This window comes from Stylophora pistillata, chromosome 9 (assembly GCF_964205215.1).
Source record: "Stylophora pistillata chromosome 9, jaStyPist1.2, whole genome shotgun sequence".
NCBI lineage: Eukaryota > Metazoa > Cnidaria > Anthozoa > Scleractinia > Pocilloporidae > Stylophora > Stylophora pistillata.
This window is the reverse complement of record NC_142527.1, coordinates 14,387,479-14,407,700: the sequence shown is the minus strand read 5'-3', so window position 1 is coordinate 14,407,700 and position 20,222 is coordinate 14,387,479. Positions and strand designations below refer to the sequence as shown.

At 40.8% G+C, this 20,222-nt stretch overlaps 3 non-coding genes and 1 pseudogene across 3 annotated transcripts; all 4 read left to right on the top strand.

Annotated features, from left to right (window-relative positions):
- The first annotated feature begins 4,490 nt into the window (after window positions 1-4,490).
- Window positions 4,491-4,563, top strand: Trnai-gau (transfer RNA isoleucine (anticodon GAU)). Its single transcript has one exon. It is a non-coding gene; the product is annotated as a tRNA-Ile (tRNA).
- A 2,965-nt stretch (window positions 4,564-7,528) lies between these two features.
- Window positions 7,529-20,222, top strand: part of LOC148723476 (uncharacterized) — a 46,481-nt pseudogene continuing 33,787 nt past the window's right edge.
- Window positions 15,495-15,567, top strand: Trnaa-agc (transfer RNA alanine (anticodon AGC)). Its single transcript has one exon. It is a non-coding gene; the product is annotated as a tRNA-Ala (tRNA).
- On the top strand, window positions 16,177-16,249 carry Trnai-gau (transfer RNA isoleucine (anticodon GAU)). Its single transcript has one exon. It is a non-coding gene; the product is annotated as a tRNA-Ile (tRNA).

Genomic DNA, 20,222 nt, shown 5'->3' with positions numbered 1-20,222 from the left:
ATGTAACGTTAAATGAAAATGAGAGAACAACAAAGGATTACAGAGATGAGCAGCTACAATTAGTTCATTTGGTTATATCAACTAAGTTGAAATTGTAAATTGGCCACCGGAACGAATAAAAAAGCTGACGTTTCGAGAGTTAGCCCTTCGTCAGCGCGAATGAAGGAGCGTTAGCCGGTATGTTAACGTGAAAAGCTTGTGCAATAAGCCCGTCGGTACTGACTTTCTCTGTATTGAACACCAATAGATAAGAGTATAGCGACCAATAGCAACCTCCTAAATAACGATATCTGAATCTGCGCATGCGTGCCCAGCTGAAGCAATGCTGAATACTACAGGTTCGGGTCCCGTCAGAGATGCTCTTCTTTCTCCATTTGTCAGTTTTATAAAAAAATAAGCATGGAGTTCTCAAAAAGTTATCTCAAGTAAAAATAGTAGAGTACTACAAACTTAAGTCTCTGGTAAGTTTTCAATTATTTTAATGAGGTGCTGGGATGGAAGTTTGTCTGCCTGAATCAAACTCGAACAGCTCGGTGTCTAGTGAACACCTTTCCGCAGAACAAGTGCATTATCATCCGCGTAATGTTGACTGTTACAAGGAATGTAATCAGTGTACGGTCCTCGTCGTACACTAAAAGTCCCTAAAAACTCATCGCTGCAATCCTCATATATTTATTCTTCATCAGTGTCGTCAAGGGCGTACAAAAAGTCCTAATTATAGCTTATTGGAGGCCCTGCTGCGAGCCGAGGCGTGCTGAACAATTTTCAGTGCCATGGACTGAAACTCCTCTTCGAAGAATGACACAGCTGACTTTAGTAATGCTAATTTTTTTCTTTTCTCATAAATTGTAATCAGTTCTCTATCGTGAACATTAATATTAATTCTTTTAAAATTTGTAAATAATTAGAAGTGGGCCAATTTTTATCATAATGTTCGTAAATACTTTTAGTGATTATCGTGAATAAAGGTTCTATATTTTATGACACAGCTGATTCAGATTTCTTCTTACCTGTTAGCCGACTATCACAAAGGATTCAGTTGTCAATGATTTTCAGTTGCCAGTTTCCTGATTAAAATGCTATGACCAGCTTATAAAGACGTACGTTAAAGAAAAAAAGTTAAAAACACAAACTCGAGTATGAAGGTCTGACCGGAGCCAGAAAACAGAAACCGTCCAAGGTACTTGTCAAAACCCCTAAAAGTACTCTTAAGTACGTTTCTAAAGCCGTATGAGGTTGTGGTTACAATGTTGCTCGAGTCTGAATAAAGGGGGTAAGTTTCTAAAGAAACTGTGGTGCTGCGTCGGTGGGGGTAACAAGGTAATTTGGTAATATCAACTGAGTGGAAATTGTAAATTGGTCACCGTAAAGTTGTCTTCCCACTTTGAGAAAATTGCTTTTTTCTATTTTATCACATATAGCAGCTCAACCTAGAAATTGAGGACACCTCCGACGGGACTCAAACCCGCAATCTTCGGCTATGCTCCTTTCACGGGTCATTTCAGTTTGTGTCGCTGCATCGCAAAAAGAGGCTGGAATGGACTCCTCGTGATCAATTTCAATAAGAGTCCCTTCGTCAATTTCGGTAGAAGATCCCAAGTCGACTTTTCTTTTCTTGCTTGCTGTATTTGTAGTCGATTCCGTTCTGGACAAAATCCGTCGCTCCTTTTCCTTCTTGCTCCAAGGAAATATCGATGGAAGGTGAGTTCTGCTGAGCTTAGTACCTCCAGTCCAATGGGCAGAGCAAACGCGTGTGCTGTCGGACTCTATCTTTAAATTATCATTTCCTAGTAAACGGACATATTCTCTGCGAATACTTTCATCTTTTGGAATTCGATAAAATGTCAATCCGAAGGAGTTTCTGAAATAATTGGTGCACAAAGGCACACAGCAACTTACGTGCTTGGGCATAATTCAAGATGGCCGACTTGAGCGTCCCCCCAAACAATCCCATAAGCGCTTGCATGGCTCCAGGCTACCGCTCCAGGCTACCGCTCTTTTCCAAAGTGGGCTATAGGAGGCCGACGCGTTATCCACTACGCTACACAGGTCGCCGTATGCAAATTAGTTAAACTTTAAGATATTGTATTTACGTCAGTGGTAGATTATTTTCTAAACGGTCATTTTTGTTAAATGATTGGCTTATCGTCGTTAGTTATTACATTAACTGAATCTGCTGGTTCTGCGATAATGACGGCTCAACGAACTGTTATAAAAGATAGAATCATTGTGCGGTCTCTTCTGAGGACCAGAAATTGCCTTCGAGGATATTATTTCAACACACCGCTGCTTGTCATAAATTTTTGAAAATTGAAACGTTTCGCATTTACAACAAAAATAGTTAAAAACTTTTCTTAAATAATTAATTAACCCTTCTCCCACTTATAAACCATCATGGAATTTAGTTAATTAAACATCAGCGGAGAGTGAAAGCTGAGTTTTTCTCCAATTTCACTTATGTTTCACTCGATGGTAAGCTTACACGATCGTCTCATTTTTATTTGTTTGATATTTTTTGATATTTCAGTCAAGTATATTTATGGAGTTAACTACTATGGAATTTTTTTTATCTCAAAATCCGGATTTAGATTGACTGAAAGGAACGCAGCCTAAGTTTCAAATGATTCGAATAGCAGTTGTATTAATATAACTGAGAACGGATAAAGGTGTGAGGAAAGGGAATCCCTCAAAATCTCTATTTTACGCGCTTGCTAACAAAAGTTTTAGATCTGGAGGAGTCTTAAGAATGGTCAACTAGTCTCCACATTTCCAAAATAACAATTTGCAGTCATTTGAATATCTAAATAAACACTTAAAAATGGCTGGCTACCGTGATAACGACCATCATTCAAACTAACGAGGAAGATGTTTTTCTTCCACAACCGGAACTTGCTATGGATACACCTTTAGTAGACAGTAGGTTTCCAAGGCTAGACGCTTGAAGCGGTTTTTAAGATGTGAATGTGGAGTAGACTTGGAATGACGTTTCATGTATGTTAATTTTTATAATTTTCAACGAGGTTTTGGCAGAAGTTCAGGCGCAAACGGCCTTTGGTAAGCTCAAGCATTTTGAATAGCCAGCTTTCAAAACTTACGATAATGTATGTGATAAAACGAAACAATACCACAAACAATAACTCTTGCGCGGCCTTGAAGTCGTCGTTGTAGTTTTTCTTGGACACGGTCAAAAGTAATTGTTTTTTTCTTTTTTTTTTTCACATCAGAGCAAAAGAGGCAGTTTGGAATTCTCTGTAAACCTGTGTGTCAACAGAAACCGGACTTCACACACAACTGAAAACAACTCTCCACTCTACTCTGACGATGACCTCCGCTAAGTTGACGAAACATCAGTTACTGCTAACCAACCACAGCCATTCTCAGGGCTACTCTCATCTGGACTGCTCCCACCCGAAAGACTGCACTACAAGATCAAATGTTGCTCAGGGTACAAAACTATAACGTTCTTGATCACAAAGCTCAAAAAATATCAACGACTGGTAAAGAGCACACCGAATATCTTCTAGTACATTAGTACAACATGATGAAAGTGAGTAGGGGTATTAGCTCAAGTGGTAGAGGGCCTGCTTGGCATGCGGGAGGTACCGGGATCGATACTCGGATTCTCCATATAGTGGTGTGTTTTCTTTTTTAATTTACAATGGAATATTACAGTTGGTCACTACTACTGAGCTTATTGTAAAATAATGAAAAGAAACGTATGATGCACGATCCCTTCGCAGTAGAGAGCGCTATTTATGCAATAGCGAAAATCAGACCTGAAAAAAATCAGGCCTGTACGGGATTCGAACCACTGACCTCTGCGATACTAGTGCAGTGCTCTACCAATTCAGCTAACAAGCCAACTGGGAGCAGGCCGTTAAGTTGATTCGTAATAAACCCGTGATGATAAATCAGATACGATGAATATATGAAGTTCATATATTCATTAAGTTTCTTAATACCTACTTATATTGCAGTATGTTTTCCTCGTACATGCACTTCGAAATGGAGGATCAAGACCTTCTGATTATGTTGTGTGCTGTATTTGACTCTCAGTGTCACTATACACAGAAGAAAACTTCTCTTAGTTTTCTTTCTTCCTTAAGCTGTCCTGTCCCTCATTTTGGTCTCTGTAGTCATGTAGTGGTTACCACATCCGACTCACATTGGGATGTTCACGTACTCCAGCCTTGCATTTGGGTTTTCAGTAAAATGATTTTTTGACCTAAATAAATGTTTGTGATAAATTTTGAGGGATTTGGTCGAAAAGGAAAGATGCACCAATGATGAAACGATGCACCTCAGACACTATAATAATACCCGGCGAGTAGCTTTATTGGCTTCTTACCTAGCTGGATTATGATGTTTCCTTCCCTTTCATATCCGTTGCCACATTTCATTTTTCTCTCTTTTTTAAATCATGTATAAGGAATAGATCTGACACGAATAAAAGTACTTCTAACAAAAAAATGTTAAATGAAGGCATGTTAGGTCCGTTAGCTCAGTCGGCAGAGCGTGGTGCTGATAACGCCAAGGTCGTGAGTTCAAGCCTCACACGGACCAAACAAATCTAACTTTTTTTCCCATATCTATATGCTTCTTTTCCAACCTCTGTTTTTCTTACATCCTCTGAAACTACATCACAATGTTCTTCATCAATGGCACTTGGCTAACAAAAGTTCTCTTTCTGCATAGATGAATAATCTCAAAAATAGGTCGCAGGTGTTTTATACCTCTAACTATGCGTTTAATTTACACAGACGTGACGAAAATTAGAAGAAAACTAATTATGTACAAACACAATCTGTCAGAATCAATGAGATACTAATTTTTGAAGTTTTAAAGACTAAGCTGGAGTCAAACTTCCCAGAGGATACAGGTATAGGTCAGGGGCCAATTCGACCGCATCCAAACTGATAAGTATACCAGCCTTGTAATGTTGCCCACTAATTGAATAACTTCCTCGTTCTTATCAACCAGTGCGCTTGTACTATACCACGATAAACGACAACAACCTTAAATATCAAAGATTGCCTAAACTGAGAGTTTTGGATGGACAGTATTAGGAAGGCAGGTTAAGGCAACTTTAACGATTATATCTAGAAAACATCATTCGCTTTAAAACTGGGCAAAGGTAGCTCAAAGTGATCTTCTGACAACACACTTGATACCTGCTACTCATAAAAAGAAATTCACATATAAAAAAGTTCAACATTAGCATCAATATGGCCTGTTGGTGTAGTAGCATGATTCTCATTTAGGGTGCGAGGAGTCCCGGGTTCGACTCCCGGACAGGCTCCTTCTGTCTTGAAAAGAGTAGAGATTTTGAACCTTGATTCTCTTAGATAATCCCAAAGAAATTCACTTATCTATAGGAATTATCGGAACGTTAATATTTCTTGTGACTGAGTTGTGTTACGTACGTACGTTGTGTGACTGAGTTGTGTTATGTACAGACACCGCAATGTCCACAATAGTTGATGGGCGAAATAAAGGAAACCGTAAAGAGAACAGTTCCAATCAACAGTCATCAATTGCTGTCATGCGATTTTTTCGGTGGCCCATATCGAGGTTCACGTTTCTTATAATTTACATTAACATGTTTGGTTACTGTGAAACCTGCGTCAACTACGGCTGCACCATAGTGAGCAGACATCCTCTAGTGAGAGAATATCAGCTTATGTCCTAATATTGTCTTCCCGTACTCTAAGGAAAAAACTGCGACCTGGTGAGCGAAACAACAGTCAATCTTCAATAATAAAAACCCAAGAGAACAGCTGATGACAACAGATAACTGTAACTTTGACGAATTTCAAACAACGGCAATTTCTCCCCTATCCATTAATTGAACTATGTACCAACTATGTAACAAGAAACATAAATGTTGAGAGAACAAGCGAAATCGGTCGGTATAAAACGCAGACTGCAGACCGAGGGTAAAATGCAGACTGCAGACCAGGGGTAAAATGCAGACTGAGGGTAAAATAAAATATCAACAATAAAAAACAAGACTTGGGAGTGTTCCTACCTGTACCCGTAATTTTTTTTTTAAAAATCCCGAAAACTCAAACCAAAAGGCGTTTATTCGCCTTAGTCAAACTTATTATCAACATCGAGTTCTTGAACTCCCCATTTTCTTGAACCAAGTTTCCCCCAAGCGCCCAAACTAATCATAATATATTCTACGCATCTTACCTTTGTTTACGTGTCGGCCATTTTGAATTGTGCTTACGCGATTAGGTCTGGGACCGAGTAACTCTTTCAGCGTTTATATTCTTCATATGGCCTTGGGATTGTTCGGAAGACAAGGCAAGCAAAACACGACAGGACAACAACAAGGCAAGATAAAATTTTAGGTATCGAGCATAGTTTGTGAAAGACATTCAATCTTTGTACTCGACTTGAATGTATCAAGAGGTTTGTGAATTGATATTTGCTGAAAGGTGACACGGCTATCCAAACACGAAAAATTGTAACATTTCGACGTTCTCAAATAATTGTTACTATGACCATTTCGATAGAGGAGATGCCAAAACTCAACGTTTCTAGGGCCATGTGAGTTGAGGACCATGTGAGTTTACTGCGTGAAGCGGCCTAAGTGTGTTTTGTGAGTCCTGACGTGACATTATTTTACAGGTACGAACATTCTTTATTTCATCCTCATGACTCGTTTTTTATTATTAATATTTTATTTTACACTCAGTCTGCACTTTACCCCTGGTATGCAGTCTGCAGTCCGTATTTTATAAGTTAAAAAGAGAGAGAAAAGGGAAAGGGAACACCCTAATCCAAGAAAGCGACTGCCCAGCTATCGTTATAGTGTCTGAGGTACATCATTTCATCATTGTTCAACCGATGGCCGTCAATGAAGGAAAAACCGCGTACAATAAAAGGTGTTAAAGCATCTTTAAACTGGTAAATCAGTCTCCACTTTTCTATTTATATACTCACTTTATGGTCCTGTTCACTGATTTTTTCCTAAACTAACAGTTGAAAAAATATTTGATACCTAATTTGATAGTTGATATTTATAAAATGAATGGCTAACCTCTTTGATAAATCATTGATTCTTGTCATTGGCCACCCCACGCAACGTTATTCCCGCCGTTCGACTAAGTCACTAGCGAAAAGTTTACTTCGGAGGTTTAGCAATGTCATCAGGATGGGCTACAACAACTCAGAGAAAGCAATAAGGCTGAGTAAAACTTCAACGAGCTGCCGGGATATGAAGGCGCTCTCGAATATAGTGTTATTGATCGCCAAATGTAACAGGTGTAGATAACCGCTCTGACGAATCCAGCATGGGGAGTCAGTCTACAAGATTCTGGTAATGTGGTTTGCAGGTGTAACAGAAGGAAGCAAGGTATCGCTTGAAACTAATCAGAAATTATTGTTAGAGGTCTAACAATGAGGGAGTACGCCTCATTGTTAGACCGTCTTAGTCTTAACTTTATTAATTAATATTAATCTTAATATTAACTTGGATATTAACCTTGGATACTATCCTAACTCCAAGAAATGATGGCTTGTTGTTAAGCCGGAAAAGGAAGGCCACGCGAAGGAAATGTTTGCAGGGACTGGTATCAATTTCACCACCGAGGGACGCAAACACCTTGGCGCTGCACTGGGCTCTCGGTCTTATCTTGAGCAATATGTGGGTAGCAAGGTAGAAGAGTGGGTGAAAGAAGTGACGAGGTTGGCGGAGTTTGCAAGATCTCAGCCAGAAGCTAGTTACGCCGCATTCACATTTGGGCTCCGACAATGGTGGACGTACTTTATGAGAACACTGCCGGATATTGAAAACCTACTGCAGCCTTTAGAGCATGCAATCTCGGATGTACTTATACCGTCGCTTATAGAACGTAACTGTTCTGAGGAAGAGCGTAGTCTGGTAGCATTACCGGTGCGTATGGGAGGCCTTGGGCTCATTAATCCATCTGATACTGCAGATGCGGAGTATTCTGCGTCTGTTAGGGTAAGCGCTCCACTTGTAAGCAAAATAGAGGCGCAATCCTACGAGACCCCAGAAGAGGCCGAGGTACAACGACTAGTATACGTCACCCGGAAAGAAAAGGATGATAGACAAAGGATGATGCATTTCCTTTGTCAAGAGACTTAAAGTAAGATATAAACTACCTAAACAGCACATTATAATTTTATTATTCATAGCCATATAATTATGTAGCTTAGGTTAGTGATATTTTTCCTTAAAAGGAGAATTGTAACTTGCAACTGAAGATTTTTTTAAATTTTTTATACACTTTCATGTTGGATTCAATAAAGGTTATTTCTCGTCAAAATTTAAAATCTTAATATTAACTTAAACTCATTAAAGAAATACTCTCCTGGTCACTTTCAGACCTAAAATTCAACCATCAGCCGTCAAAGATCCAAATATTTAACCGTCAGCCGTCAAAATCGGAAAAAAGTAACCGTAAAGAAAAACCTATCGTGGTCTCCAATATAAGCTGGAACTACGAAACTCTCTCCTTTTATAAGCATAAACTAGTGGTGACTAACTGTAATATCCCAAAAACTATTAGACTAATAGCAAAAAAAGATACGAATTGCCAGATGGAGAATCCGGGTATCGATCCCGATACCTCCCGCATGCAAAGCGGGCGCTCTACCATTTGAGCTAATTCCCCTTACCACCATAAAGCCATGTCTGAAAAACATCGCGGATCCTACAATTTCAAATTTATGATACACTCATCTCCCATTCACAGATCACTAAGTCATATCATTTACTAAATAACATCAAAGACAAGGACAAACTGATCAACAAACAAGAGGAAGTTTACAAGATCAATTTCTCCAATATAGAACTTCCTATATTGCAGAGAATGGTATGAATCTAAACGCAAGACTGAACAGAAACGATCGACGAAAAATGGTGCATGACACCAATCAATCACATCGCTGAACATCATTCACTCACGCGATGCTTAGCTTACAGCACTTACTACTTTCAACGACTGGCGCTGGAAAGCAGGTTCTCTCATTATAACTTAGCACTGAGTCACTTAAACAGACCGAAAGAAAGCCAACTGTGTTTGTAGCACAAGAAACTCTCTTTTCTTTTTTTGACATATCTTCTGCCGCTTTTTGCGTTTCCATCGCCTACATTGTCCAGGAATTACGAAAGTAGCTCTAATTTAATTGTTTTCATGCGCGAGATCAAAGTGGGCAATCCCGAGGGGGCAAGATGGGCCCATCTTGCCCTTCTTTAGCGGCTCTCGAAGTAAACAAGTCGCTCTTGATTCTTAATAAAGCGAAATCGTTTTGCAATATAATCAATCCTTTATTAACCAAGCTTGTTCGGTCAAGATGGCTGGATATTAGCCTCATTCTTTTTTGCATTTTTATGGACCTGTATTTCGTCTCGGTCCATAAAAATGCAAAAAAAAAGAACGCGGCCAATATCCAGCCATCTTGACCTCACGCTTGGTTAATAACACATATATACTACATTTGCAACATACTCATGAATATGCTGGCGAAACTCCCAATGAGGAGTTTTATGATTAAAGCCATTTACGGTTTTTGGAACACTTCACATGATCTAAATGTCTTCAGTTGTGATCCTTTCGAACGACGGGAATGGCTCAAATGTTCAAAGACAAGTCATCGAATGAATGACTGAATAAATGAATAGCTTTATTTAAAGAGGGAGACGCAATAACCTATTAAAGTTGTCTGATCAACGAACCCAAAAAATTAAATTAAAAGACAAAATAAACTAATAAATATATAAGAAATACGTGTATACATATAGATACAATGAATCTATGAAGTTCATATATTTTGAACTGCGGTTGTAGATACGTAGCGCTCTCTACTGCGAGGATCGTGCATCATACGTATATACATATACTAACTTTTTTGTTAATACGAAACGTTTCAATATATAAAACAGCAGTGTGTTGAAGTAAAATGACAAAGGCAATCTATTGGTCGTCAGAGTAAGAGACCGCACCGTGGTCTAATGTTCTCACAGTTCGTTGAGCCGGTGCTATTACAGCACCAGCAGATTAATATTATAACAAATGATAATGAACCAGTCGCTAAACAGAAATGACCGTATAGAAAATGATAATCCACTACCGACCGAGAAAATCATTTTTAAACTCTGTGTCTTTACATACAGTGGCCTCTGTAACGTAATGGATACCACAGACTCTACCTGTGAATGGAGCGTAGTTGAAGATTTCGGGCTTCGAGTCCCGTCGGAGGTATTGGATTATACACCTTTTTTTTACTTTTAGTTTGAGCTGCCATCTATGATAGAATGATAAAGAGCAATTTTCTCAAGGCAGAAACAAAACCATAGCAAAGTAGAGAAAACTCGAGTACCATTGTAACCAAGACGTCATGTGGCTTTACGTACGTTTAGAGGTGGCTCACAATGGACGGTATTTTTTTCTGGCTCCGGTCAGACCTTTATATTCGAGTTAGTGTTTTTAAAGTGCCCATAATGTCAAAAAATTTTTTTCGCTCATCTAATTCTACATTTCACCAAATGAACTTCTGCGAAAAAAATTTTCGATTTGCATAAAACGCAATTTTTTATAGTTTTTCTAAACACATTCAAATTTTCCGCCATTTTGGTCCACCATTCGCACCAGTCTTCCTTGGTGTAAAGTGAGTCGTGACGTAGGTTCAGAAACACGTGATTTTGGGTTGTGACTTATCTGACTTGAAAACAAGTGGGAATTTGCTTCAGAGTGGTCACCATATCGTAAGCTCACAATATCGTAAACGACCCGCACTCGACCAGTGTATTTATATGCATTTTAAGGTCAAGTGTGGTTCCTTAACCTACGTCACAGACATCAGTCACGTGGTCATTTTGAGCACGTTATTCTTGTGATCAGCGGCAGGGGTCGACCGCAAGAAAATAGAATTTTCAACCTTTGTAAAAATTCGTAAAAAAATCGCGTTTTATCCAAATCGAAAAAAGTTTTCACCGAAGTTCATTAGATGAAATGTAGGATTAGATGAGCGAAAAACATTTTTTGACCTTATGGGCACTTTAACTTTTTTCTTTAACTTGGGTCTTATTACGAACTGATGAGTTTTTTTCAAGCCTTTGATGGAGAATGAATAAGGTTAAGATATTAAAAACAAGTGCATTATCATCAGCGCACTCTTGAAGCCGCTCTTATTTTTCATATAGCAGAATATGAATGATACTAGGGATGTATTCAGTGTACGGCCCACGCCACCCAAAAAAACATCGCTGCAATCCTTTTTTATTGAACCTTATTCTCCGTCAGTGTCGTCAAAGGCTTCTTAACAATAGCTCATAGTAGGACTTGCTGCGAGTTTTAGTGTCATGCAAAAGGCCTCGCAGTAAAATAACACAGCTGATACTTTCCTCTTACCTCTTAGCCGATTAGTACAAAGGATTCAGCTATCATTGATCAAGGATTTTCAGTTGCCAGATTCGTTTTTGAAATGCCAGAACCAGCTGATAAAGATAAACATGAGGTGATTACAGATAAGCTCGTAATAAGACCTACGTTAAAGAAAAATGTTGAAAACACTAACTCGAATATCATGGCCTGACCGGAGCCAGAAAACAGAAACCGTCCATTGTGAACCACATCTAAACGTACTTTAAGTACGTGTATAAAGTCATATGAGGTTGTGATTACAATCTTCCTCAAGTCTTCTTAACTTTGATATAGTTTTCTTCCTGCTTTGAGAAAACTGCCTTTTGTAATTTTATCATAATGGCGGCTCAACCTAGAAATTAAGGAGATATTACAACACCTCCGACGGGACTCGAACCCGCAATCTTCGGCTACGCTCCTTTTGTAGGCGTTGGCCGGTGGAATAGGAGGCCCACGCGTTTACCATTACGCTACAGAGGCCGCTGTATGCTAATGTAAGACTTTAGAATATTATATTTATGTCAGTGGAGGATTATTATTTTATAAACAGTTATTTCTGTTTAGTGATTTGTTCGTTATCATTTGTTATTAGATTAACCTGCTGGTGCTGCAATAGTACCGGCTGAACAGACTGTTATAAAACATTGGATCACGTTGCAGTTTCTTAGCTTCTGAAATGAAATTGCTTTTGTCATTTTATTTCAACACACCGCTGCCTATCATATATTTTTGCAAATTGAAACGTTTCGTATTTACAACAAAACTAGTTAAAAACTTTTTTGAAATAACTAATTAAGCCTTCTCCTTATAATAAACCCTAATTAGTTAATTCAACATCAGCGGAGAGTGAAAGCTGAGTTTTTCTCCAACTTCACTTATGTCACACTCAATAATACGCTTACACGATCGTTTCATTTTCATTTGTTTGATACTTTTTAATATTTCAGTCGAATATACATGTAAAACTAACTTCTATGGAATATTTTATCTCAAAATCCGGATTAAGACTCATTAAAAGTAACGCAGCCTAAATTTCAAATGATTCGAATAGTAATTACATTAGCATCACGGAGAATGGATGAGGGCGTGAGGAAAGGAAATCCCTCAAAATCTCTATTTTACTTGCTTGCTAAGAAACGTTTTAGATTGTCATTTTCATTGATTTTGGCCTATAGAAATAACAATTTGTAATCATTTGGATATCTAAATCAACACTTAAAATGGCTGGCAACCACGATCACTTGCTTTTCTTCATTTGTGCTATTCTCACCGTTCGAAAAGATCACAACTGAGAACACATTTCGATCATATTCAATGTCCGAAAGAACGGTAATAGCTTTTATCATAAAATTTCTCACTTGGAGTTTCCGCCAGCATCTTCATGAGTCCGTCGAGATCAACGACGTTTTTTTGTTTTTATCCAGCCTCTGAGACTTAAAAGTTATTATATGGTGTATATAATTTTCTTCGTTGCCATGTTCCCACCAATAACGTAGCTCCATTTTCTGCCTTTAAAAGCACACACAACCCACAATTCCTCTATTCGCTCTGACGAAAGGCTAACGCTTGAAACGTCAGCTTTTGTAATCGTTACGGTGGCCAATTTACCATTTCAACTTTGTTGATATATCCAAATTATTTCGTTACCTCGACCGACGCAACCCAAAACAGTTTCTTTAGAAACTATCAGCCTTTATTCATATTATATGGTGTAGCCTGACAACTCCATAAACTCCGTCAGTCGGCAAAGTGAATTTCGGACCAAAAGAGGAGATTTTTTTCTTCCATGAAAGGAATATGCTATGGATACACCGTTAGTAGACGGTAGGTTTCCATGGGCTAGACGCTTGAAGTGTTTTCTAAGAAATCGAGAGGCTGAACTCTTTGGATAGTCAGTTCCTGAGCTGGGAAAAATCGCCGTTCGTAAGTTTGTGATACGTTTGGAATGACGTGACATGTATGTTGATTTTACAGTTTTCAATAAGGTTTTGGTATGCAATTAACAATGGCAGAAAGTCAGGCGCAAACAGCGTTTGGAAAGCTCAAGCCTTTTGAATAGCCAGCTTTTAAAACTCGCGTAGATATGTGATGAAACGAAACAATAGCACAAACAATAACTTTTTTGCCGCCTTCGTTTTGCCAGCTCCGCCCTGACTGGTCAATGAGCTAGAGTAATATTCCCTGAGGAGGAGGGTACACAATCTCCACCAATAAAGATCATATGGCGTACGCGCGCTTCGTCGCTAATGTTACAGATCTATTAGGAAGGACTGTTGTCTTTTACAGTAAATGACACTTCGACAACCTTAACAAAAGTAAAATAAACAGAGCCGAGTGGAGAGTTTTTTCTTGTTATCGAAGGCTGAAAGACTCTGATAGCATAAGTTGGTTGTGATAGTGTTCGTTGTCTAAATGTCGTGGAAACGTAGTTTGTGTGGTGTCGGTCATTGATGACGTCTGTTTAGGTGAGTCTGTGCTAAGCTAGGGAACCAGCCTTCCAGTTTTTTTCCAGTCATTGAAAGTAGTTAGTACTGTAGGCTTAGAATTGGGTGAGTCGCTTATCAGCAATGTGATTGTTGACATTATGCCCCACTTCTCGTTGATCGTTTCTTTTCGGTCAGTCTTCGCTTCAGATTCACACCATTCTCTCTGATGCAGAAAGTTCTACAGTCGGAGTAATCGATCTTGTAAATTTCTCGTTATCTTTGATCAGTTTGTCCCTGTCTTTGAAGTTAGTTGGTAAATTTAATGATATGGTGATCTATGTGGAATTCATGATATTTTTCAGACATGCTCTGGTGTACAGTATATAGTCACTGAAGTCGCAAGCGTCGTGCTATCGTTTGTTTCAGCAGTTGCAGTGGGCGTTAGGTGTTATGGCGAATGAAGTCATCGTTGCAGTTATTCTTGGAGACAGTCGAAGTAATTGTTTCGGTCGAACAGGCTGCCGGTCGTGCTGCAAAGTAGTTGCATACTTCCCACGGGTTGTAGGAGGACTCGCAGAGTAATTTGTCAGTATGGGTCGGTTTCCGGCTGTCAATTTTGTTTTATAGTAAACTCTCATTACAGCAAAAGAGGCAACCTGGAATTCTCTGTAAACCTTTGTGTCAACATAAATCGGACTTACAACACTCAACTGACAACAACTACTCTGACGATGACTTCCGCTAAGGTTGACCAAACGTCTGTTACTACTAACCAACCACAGCCATTCTCAGGACTACTCTCATCCGGATACTGGACTGCTCCCACCCGAAAGACTGGACTACAAGATCAAATGTTGCTCAGGGTACAAAATTATAACGTTACAAAGGTCAAAAAAATATCAATAACACACATACATACGTTTATTGCAACTCCCAAGCTGGGTTTTTCAGTTACAAAGCCTACATTAAATTATTGTAATTATAGTAACATTATATCAGCCTAAAAATTTATATAAGTAAATCTAAAGCTAATATGATATAAATACAAAAGGCCAGTAAACGTTAAAAACACTAAGGAACTAATACAAAAATTAGACAAGAATAGAAGATTGAAACGATTCATCTGTGCGCAACATTTCCACTAAGGAGCGCATTCAGTAGGCGGAGCTTAAGGGCATTTACATTCTCAGCTGCTTGTAAGTCTTTTGGGAGGTTATTCCACAATTCGCATCCGCGATAAGTGAATGCACGTTGCCCAGAGAACAGGCGGCATCGTGGGTTGTGGAGCAGATTACATGATCTTGTTACCCTACTATGAATACGAGATCGTGGGACAAACGTGTTAGCCAGATATTCAGGAACTAAATTATTTACACATTTAAATAACATTACAGCATCGTTGAAATAAAGTCTCTCCTTAACAGTGAGCCAATTAAGAGATTTTATGCCTTGCGAGATGTGGTCAAACTTCTTAAGACCTAATACAATACGGGAAGCGAAGTTTTGCACTGGCTGAAGCTTCTTTATATTTCTTTGACATGTGTTGGCCCATACAGTTGAACAATGATACATTGCACTAAAAATAAAAGCGTTCATCAAAAGTAAGAGAGTTTTTTAAAGCACAGACAATATGTTATATCACACTAGTAAAACTAATGTTAATCGAGTTGGGGAATTAGCTCAAATGGTAGAGCGCCCGCTTAGCATGCGGGAGGTACCGGGATCGACACCCGGATTCTCCATATAGTGGTGGGCTTCTTTTTGGAAATTCATAATGGAATAATACAGTAAGTCACCACTACTGAGCTTATTGTTCAAAATTGAAAAGAAAGTTTCTTATTAACTACTTATATTGCAATATGTTTTCCTCGTATATGCACTTCGAAAAGGAGGATCAAGACCTTTTGATTATGTCGGGTGCTGTATTTGACTCTCAGTGTCAACATACACCAAAAAAAAATTTCTTGGAGTTTTCTTTCTTCCTTAAGCTATCCTGTCCCTCATTTTGGTCTCTGTAGTCATGTAGTGGTACCTATATCCGACCCACATTCGGATGTTCACATACTCGAGCCTTGCAAGAAACATTTAAGTTCTCAGTAAAATTATTTTTTGAACTAAATAAAAATAGAAAAGGAAAGATGCGTTAATGATGAAACGATGCACCTCAGATACTATAAGAATAGCTGGCGAGTAGCTTTCTTGGCTTCTTACTTCCCTGGATTATGGTGTTTCCTTCCCTTTGATATCTGTTGCCACATTTCATTTTTCTCTCTTTTTTAAATCATTTATAAGGAATAGATCTGACAGGAATAAGAGTAATGCTAATAAAAATTTTGAATAGAGGCATGTCAGGTCCGTTAGCTCAGTCGGCAGAGCGTGGTGCTGATAACGCCACGGTCGTGAGTTCAAGCCTCACACGGACCAAAAAAACGTTACTTTATTTTCACATCTCTATATGCTTCTTTCCAAACGTTTGTTTTTCTTAAGCCCCGGCCAAACGAGAACTGCTGCGCCTCGCAACAAGACGCAACATTGTTGGGTCACCCAACATTTTCTCGTTTGGCCACCCTGTTGCGAGTTGTTGCGACGTGTTGGCACTTGTTAGATAAAATTTGACGATGGTCAAACTTTCTTCGCAACAAGAGCCAACATTTCCTTTGTTCGTGTCCACAATGCGTGAAATTTTCTCGTTTGGCCAAGTCAACGCAACATTTTGCGCTAACGCATGTGTATCGCACACTCAAAATTCATGCCCAAAATGCGGATTCACGAAAATGTTGCGTGTTCTTGGATATCGTTTGGCCACCCTCTTCCATGATAACATGTTGGGCGACTCAACAATGTTGCGTCTTGTTGCGTGGCGCAACATTTCTCGTTTGGCCGGGGCTTTACATCCTCTGAAACTACATCACAGTGTACTTCATCAGTGAAACTTGGCTAACAAAAACTCTCTTTCTGCATAGAGGAATAATCTCAAAAATAAATGAATAAAGGCTGAAAGTTTCTAAAGAAACTGCGGTGCTGCGTCGATGGGGGTAACACGGTAATTTGGTTGTATCAACTAAGTTAAAATTCGTATGATGCACGATCCTCGCAGTAGATACTCAGAGTGTCCTCTCCTGGGTGCAGTCTCATCTACTGCGAGGATCGTGCATCATACGTATCTAATACCGAAGTTCAAATTATATGAACTTCATATATTTTCATTGTATCTAAGTTAAAATTGTAAATTGGCCACCGTAACGAATAAAAAAGCAGACGTTTCGAGCGTTAGCCCTTCGTCAGAGCGAATGGAGGAATTTTTTTGTGTGTTTGAGGCGGACGGCCAGGCTTCCGTGAGGGTGGTGCAATGCCTGCCGACCACACGTCTGATCCAACCCGAGGCGGGGTGCAAGGCCTACGATCTGTGTCCACCACAAACTGAGGGTCACCAGACACCAACTTCGTTGGGCAATCGAACCCCACCTCATAAACACAAACATTAAAAATGACACACTGACATGGGCTACAAGACATAACAGGACGAATGAAAAGGTCTCTGCGCAGTACACCAACTAAGAAGACCCAGCACAAGGGACACAGAACGGATACCAGAGCCCCTGTGCAGTGCACCAATAAAGGAGACCGCAGACAAGGGGTTACGAGACGGAAACGGAGAACATGAAGGAGCCACTGTGCAGTACACCAGTTAAGGAGACCCAGCACAAGAGGCTTAGACACACTCACTCAAGCTACGGAGAGTGGGGTAAAGCAATTAGATAGAAAAGACCAGAGAGCGGTTCACAACAGAAGCTATGGTTCCACGGGCGCCCCACTGCCGGTGAAAAAAGAGACGGCGTCTGTCTGACTTGAACCTTTTGAACAAGATGGGGAGATAAAATTTCAGACGTGCTTCGATGGAGGCGATAACCGCCACAGCGCCAGGAAGAGTGTTACGAAAACGAGAATTATTACGGGATTGCCAGATACAAAACTTAGAAACGTTGAGTGTGTAGACGAAGATGTGCGAAATGACAACAGGCTCATCAGAGCGAAAACCAAAAAGTAGGTGACGAGGAAAAAGAACAGGACACATGGGAGAGTAACAGAACATGAGAGACTGCACCCAGGAGAGGACACTCTGAGCAAGTGCACAGGAAAAGAACAAGTGCTCGAGTGATTCTACCGGGACGCCACAAAAACACGGTAAAGGGACAGCCAGACCAAATGAAGAAAGACGCTGGGCGGTGTAAAGGACGCCGTACGCTATTTTCCAGTTCAGATCGATGACTTTGTGACAAGCGACAGGGAGCGCCATGTTGAAGGCCAGTTCAGACAGGGATACAAATCTCGAAATGTTTGAATGCAATGCGGTGGAGTCGCGTTCTCGGACAGAAGGTAGAGATATCTAGTCTTAGTAGATGTCTCTGCAACCGGAGCACGGGTGAGGGAAGACCTGATGACCAAAGAATTCTTTGACGGGGCAAAGGAGCCGTTAAGCTCACGCCAAGCCAAGACTAAGGACTGATAAAAGGGCGGGAAGGCTCGGTGGTCAAAAGAGAAAGGGCGGGAGAAAACAACTGAGGGGGGAACACCAAAGGACGAGAGAAACCAAAAAGACAAAAAAGAAGACCAACTAGATGGGGAGGAGGCGAACCTCCTAACCCATTGACTAAGAAGAGCCCATTCTTTGTATTTGACATTGACAACTGAGAAGCCACCAAGAAGAGGAGGCTGCGACACAGAGGAGCGCGAAACGCGTTCGCGCTTACCGGACCAAAACAAAGAGAAAACCGAAAGAGAGAGTTCTTTCTCCACCCAGGCTGGCATGTGGACAAGGGAAGCCACATACGAGACCCGGGAGAGGGCGAGGGCATTGACCACCAAAGCCTTGCCGGTAAAACACAGGAAGCGAGAACGCCAGGATTGGAGAACACGACTCACCGCATTAATGCGTGGGCGCCAGTTCTCTTCGTCTAGGTTTCCAGGGCCGATGAAGATGTCGAGGATCTTGAGGCTTGATGCTGACCAGTCAAATGGGACGGGGGCTCAGAACGGCCACGCCACCCGCCCAACCAAAGACCCTTGGACTTTGCGATGTTAAGCTTCGAACCAGACGCCTTTTCGAACAGAGTATAAATCTCAAGAGCGGCCCTGATGGCATCGTCAGATGTCAAAATTAACGAAGTGTCATCAGCGTATTGAGATATGGGAGACACGGGGGGACAACCCGGGAGATTCAAGCGACAGATACGGGGATAAGCGCGGATGTTACAGGCCAAAACCTCCGAGACCAGAACATATAAGAGGGGTGACAGTGGACACCCCTTCCTAACACCGCGAGAAAGATTAAAGAAGAATGTTAGATAGCCGTTGACATTGACTGTGCTCTGAACTCAATTATAAAAAAGGTCGACCCAGGAAATAAAAGAGGGGCCGAAGCCCATAGCCAGCAAGGTAGATCGCATGAAACCCCAATCGACTCTGTCAAAGGCCTTCTCTTGATCAAGAGAAAGCACCGCAATAGGGGTCTCAGAGGACTCTGCGTAAGTGACGACATCTCTGAGAAGTGCAACGTTTTCACCAATATATCGACCAGGTACACCACATGTTTGGTCACGCTTGACACCTAGATGGATGACATCAAGAAGGCATCCGGCGATGGTCCGCGAAGCTAGCTTATAATCCACATTCAGCAGAGATATGGGTTTCCAGTTACGAGGATCCAAGCGATTCCCTTTCTTGAAAGCAAGTGTGATGACTCCTCTGCGCTGAGAGAGGGAAAGACAACCAGAAAAAAAGCAAGAGTTGAGGACAGTGACGAGATCAGGACCGATGACATCCCAAAACTTCAGGTAGAACTCCATAGGGAGTCCATCTAAACCAGGAGCTTTTCCGCGAGCCATGCCTTTGAGGGCTTTAAGCACCTCAGATGGCGTGAGGGAGCCCTCGCAATGGCTGGCCTGATCTCGCGGGAGAGTGGCGGTGAGATTACGGAGAAGTGAGGATTGAACAAGGGGATCAGTAGGAGAGGCAGTGAAGATACAAGAATAGAAAGAGCGTAGAGAAGCACATAAAGCCGAGGGAGAGGAGACAATAGAGCCATCAGGGTCTCTCAGCGCAGAGATGAGACTATCGGCGGAGCGCCTTTTCTCCAGACGGAAAAAATATGCTAAGGAGGATTCATCCTCCTCCACCCATCCTTGAACGGACTTGTTCGCCTTTAGCAGCTAAAGAATCGAGTGAAGCCAGTTGCGAGAGGGCCGACTGGAGGGGGCCCACACAAGAGGTAACACCGGCATCCCCCTTGTTCTGGAGATGCTGGATTAGATTCACCAACGTATCTCTATTAGCCGAGGAAGCTAAGGACTTCCGGCAGCAGTAGCGTATCGTGAGCCCTTTGATACGACTTTTACCC